This window comes from Branchiostoma belcheri, unplaced genomic scaffold, assembly GCF_001625305.1.
Source record: "Branchiostoma belcheri isolate BF01 breed outbred unplaced genomic scaffold, Haploidv18h27 scaffold177, whole genome shotgun sequence".
NCBI lineage: Eukaryota > Metazoa > Chordata > Leptocardii > Amphioxiformes > Branchiostomatidae > Branchiostoma > Branchiostoma belcheri.
The window spans coordinates 185,721-191,283 of NW_017803235.1; positions in this window are offsets into that span (position 1 = coordinate 185,721).

The window sequence follows — 5,563 nt, forward strand, 5'->3', positions numbered from 1 at the left end:
AAGCTACGCCATCAAAGAGACCTTTTGATTGTAAGGCGTCTAAAGAAATACCAGGTAGCGCCGCATGGTTCTCACGGGATAATTAGCATAACTTAATTCATAAGTGAATCCATCCATTGTTAGCATAGTTGTGGGCTTCATGAATATTTCAGACTTCATCCCGCGGGACTAAATTAGAGCATAGAATTTGCTTTACGAAATTGTAAAGAAAAGGACAAATTTTGGCCAACATTTCGCGTCAATATAAAACTGGGGTAAATCTACGTATGTATCGATGAAACAGAATCACTTATTAAAGAACTGGAAAAAAATGTAAAAAGAAGACAGAGATAAAAGTTCCTTAGTCAAGCACGTCGGCAGAACAAACCGCACCTGCGCAAAACCCGTAATGCATTGTGCGTATTCGAGCATATAACACCGTCTGTAGTTTTCGGATGTGGGTTAAGATATATTCTGTAACAGAGAAAATTCTGATGCAACGTTGATCAAAAATCAAACGGAAACCGTAAAACATTAGGCTTTTGCGCAGTCGCAGTACGTTCTGCCGTCTTGCTCTATGTGCCTTGACTCATAGCAACAGGTGGGCAACTTAAAACCGTAGCGGCGGGGGGATCTAATGTGAAAATGATTTTATGGTAACTATGAGATTTATTATGCACGTAATGCTTGATACACTAGGGTTTGTAAAGAGATTCCTGAGCTTATTGTGTAGTACAAGTTGCAGTGGTGTCAACAACTTCCTCTATTTTCACTCTTCTGGAAATTCGTTGTACCCATTTTATAGTGGTATGACCCTTTCAAGCCACATTTCTAGTGACGTTAATAACTATTACATACCCATTAGAACTATTACAGTGGGTGATATTGTATCTACGTTGATTGCCCACTGTAGATTGTTTTCGTTATGTGTAATTGAGACAGTGGAAGACGGACTGTGATCAGCTTGAATTTCAGTTTATATTGTTTTCTTAGTTTTTTTTTTAGAATAATTTTTGTGTTAACTGTGAGTACAACCATACTTGATAAGTGGGGAGTTTACATCGAGGTACGCGGCGCATTCTCTTTTGTCCAGGAGGGTGTGGCTGTGTTCTGCTCTTCTCGATATTTCTGCTGTTTATTTCTGACGGAGGGAATCCGAGGAAAATGTCTGTTTCTCGTCTGCTGTTTATCTTCGGAGTCACATGTTGCTTTCTGATCACTACCTGCGTCGGTCAAGGTACAGTTACTCTACTTTATAAAATAAACTAATGTATAAATTGTAAACAAACATGCATTCTATCATGTAAAATACGTTTGCTCAGTTACTTTCAAGGTAGCATTTCAGCTTTACACATCATTATATTGCTTGGTGCTCGATGGAAGAGTATCAAGCTGGGTGATCGAAGGAAGAGTATTAAGCTTGGTACTATGTTTATGGCCATCAGTTCGTTTAATTTTTTTTGTGTATACTAAAAAGATGGTCTTTGATATCCATAATAGTTTCTATCAACACTTAGGTGACTAATGCGTACAGAGAACACATCACAGTTACCAACGCTTCATATTTAGATCAACTATTGGCACACGACTGTGGTAAACTTTGACAAATATTTAGAGTTGTATCATATATTGGAAACTTCCAAGTGATGAATGCCAGATACCATACAAAAATGCAAAATAAATATCTTAAACGTGTTAAAGATAATGTCAAAGGGGGTAAACAGTTACTGGTAAGCTATTCAGACTATCAAGACTTACACGGCTCACCACTGATTCCTTGTCTAATGTTTCAAGTTCTCCCGATGATTATAACAAGGACGAATCCTCAGATCAAATGTAAGAAAACACCCTCAGTAACAGCAATTAAAAACAGGTTGCAAGAATCCACTACGAAATTTTTCAGGGCTGGACATATAAAAGGGACGAGGCTGCAGGTTTTGATAGTACTGTTGATTGAATACAGTGTTAAATTTGTATTTGATACTGCGACAAAATACCTTTCCCTCCAACACCATTTAAACCGGCAACGGCCGACAGTGTAACTTCAAAGTGAAAGTGTATTTGCGTGTTTTGTGTGTGTGTGGTATTGTCTTCACAAAAATATATTTTAACTTTTTTTGTACTTTGTATTAGACGGGTACACCACCGATTCCAGTCTCTCCAGCGATAACTACGAGGAGGATTCTTCAGATCAAAGTAAGTTGTTTCTGTTTGCAGTTTGCAGTGTGTGTGTGTGTGTGTGTGTGTGTGTGTGTGTGCGTGCGTGTGTGCGTGTGTGTTCTTGTGTGTGTGTCTGTGTGTGCGTGTGTGTGTGCGTGTGCGTGTGTCTGTGTGTGTGCATGTTTATGTTTGTGTGCGTGTGTGTGTGCGCGTGTGTGTGTGTGTGTGTGTGTTTGTGTGTGTGTGTGTGTGTGTGTGTGCGTGCGTTTTATGTGTGGTATTGTCTTTACAAAATATATTTTTACTTTTTTGTTATGACCCTCCAACGATTCTTTATATCAAAGTGTGTTTGTTGTTTTGCGCGCACGCGAGTGTGTGTGTGTGCTTGTGTGTGGAATAACCCAAAACCATTCAATACAAAAAGGTAAATTTACCTTTTTTTTTTTAATCTAAGGGTTCCATTTCTAATTCCAATTATGTTGGTTCCAGTCCTTTCAGATATCAGTACGCGGAAAATTCCTCAAGTGTGTTGTAGAAAATAATAGGGGTTGACTACATTTTACAAATAAACTTCCAGTCTGAATTTTAAAAAAAATCAGGATATACCAGAGTGTTGTGTTGCAGAATGCAGGATACCATTAAACTCTGGCCTCAAAATGGACTAGCCGTCTGTCTCAACAATAAGCCAAGACTAATTTTGTACGTTGCGACATGATTTTCATTTGGTGGCAATTACTCTATGGCCGTCTTTTGATGGCGATCATGTATTATTCAGGATAGTCTTTAAGTATTATAAAAAGCACCGGTGCGGTGGATCGGGTTACAAGGCGCATTTTTAGCTAACCAAACCATTTAAACCGTGGTTCAAACCATGGCTTTAAACCCATTTGAAAAAAAAAAAATTATATAGTATGGAAAAAAAACATTGTCTTATTAAACTTGAATCACTTAGATACATTTAATGCTGCTTTTTTAAAGTAACTGACCGATTTTTTTAAAAACAAATTCGCAACGCCTTATTTTAAGGGCACCATGTTTGAGATATGGTTACATATATTACACCAAATCCCCTATATTTATAATTTTCGACAAAAAGGTTTAAATGTATGAAGACATGTGAGGTGGTGACTTTATAAGCTTCAGATTAATGAAGTATAGTTGTTGTCGACAAATAGATGAAATTGCCTTTTTAACATTTTAGTTTCACTTTTTTGGGGTACCCGCTAGCCTCTAAAGGGCCCCTACACCAATTACATACAGCAACAGAAACAGGCATTTACATTAAGTGTATACACTGATACAGTGACCAACTGTAACAGTAAAAATTATATTCGATAAATTATACGTCGCATTAAAGTATATTGATAAAATTCATATAAAAATATGAATTCTGTCTCAAGATGATCATCTTACTTTTACAAAATGCACCACCCGGTTAGTGAATTGTTTGACATGAGATATGGCCTTTACTTTAGTTCGTAGAGAATTTCAGACTTTCACTTCCCTGTACTCAAACGTGCTGTTCCCACTAATATTTTTTGGGTTTTGGTAGCGAAAAAAGTTGTACATGTTTTTGTTTTTTCAGTTTTAATTGTGCTTTATTCAACAGTTTGTGGAACATTTGCGATCTGAGGCATGTATGCCATCGTATACAATTCTGTCAACTTTTCCTAGTCTTATAAATAACATCGAATATAATATAACAAAAATGTATTCATAGCTGTACAAAGAATGAAGAAATAGTTAATTAATACACATTTTCCACTATCTATATCTTGTAGTTTTACACCTTTGTAACAGCATGAAGCATAGCATTGTAACAATGTTTAGAATAAATTCCTTAATGAACGTTCAAAAATTAAACTGTGTAACATTGTCCATACGATTCGTACCATACTTAAACTTAGACATTGTGCTCTTTCCCAGCAATATTAGTTCATTGATGTATAGAAATTGCTTTACATTAGAAAGGTAATATCCAAGAATAACATCTTGAGTGGTTAACGTCAATAGTATATCCATATTCGGAGAGAAAACTCTTTTTAACTTCTCGCCCATAAAGGTTAACAAGTGCACAATCAGAAAAGAAATGTTCTATATATTCGACAGAGTCACATACAATACATCTATTGTTTGTTACTATTCCTTGTTTACATAAACTAACTCTTGTTGGATAAATATTGTGTAGAATCTTTCATTGTAATGATCTCAATTTTGGTTCTTTAGTGAATCGAAAAGGTGCTTCCCATATGGACTTCCACGTGTTAATATGGAAATCAAAATGTGGAAGGCGTGACTCCCAGAAACCTTGAGAGATAGGTTTTGCTGCTTTTTTGTAAGAGTAATATATTTCTAAAGAAACTATTAGTTTGAACTTTCATCTCTTTTTCAAATAACGTGGTTTTATGTACTCCGTCATATCAAAATCATATGACACTCTCCATTTAGTTGGAATGGCGTTTACCAGAGCATTATATTGTAAGCTTAAATTTGGGTACTTCCCCACAATGCTCTCAACATCATTGAAAGATATAACATTGCCGTAACGATCAATAACGTCATTAACATACATTGATATTTTTGTTGATCCAATTACGGTAGTACAATATTCTTCCTTTATACATAATGCACACATTATTCCACAAGAGTTGTGAAGCTATATCATTTACCTGCTCTATTTCTTTTACTGGCTTTACCTTGAACCACACAGAGACCATTTTCTTATAAATATCAGGTAGTGACTGTATACAGCCTACAGGAAGTATCTCAGACATCTTACAGTTACACTTAAAGATAGCTAAGTTGGGTCCAAAAACATCCAAATAGCTGAGTTGCATCTTTTTCCAAGTGGGAACATGAACATCCAAATTAAGTAATTTCTTAACCCATTTCAACATACAAGTTTCATAAATAATTTTCATATCTATCATTTTTACACCACCTGCTGCATATTCTTGAATCATAACCTTACGTTTAACCCTAAACAGTACACCTGGGGTCCGCGCGGACCCCAGCACTATATATTCTGTAATATCTTTTTTGTTTCTAAGGATTTTTTTCTGAAATTTTAGGTAATTGTTACCCACAAAGTTGTCTCTCAATACAGTGCAGAAAACTCCGTTTCTACCATTTATAAAAAAAATTATATCTGATTTTCTTTTGGGGTCCGCGCGGACCCCCAGCCGGCTTTCGATCATAATGGATACACTGGCGTTCTTATACATTGCCTTATTTCCGTTTTTTTATGTTTTTATGCACTCATCGTATGTCTACCAAGTTTTCAGAGGATGGTGTAGTAATAGAATTAAATTTTAATGACTTTGGTGTAATTATGACGTCATATGACGTCAGAGCTAATAATATAGTCCGCCATATTGGATTTTGACCAATGACGTCATCAAATTAGCATATTCTATGCATATTA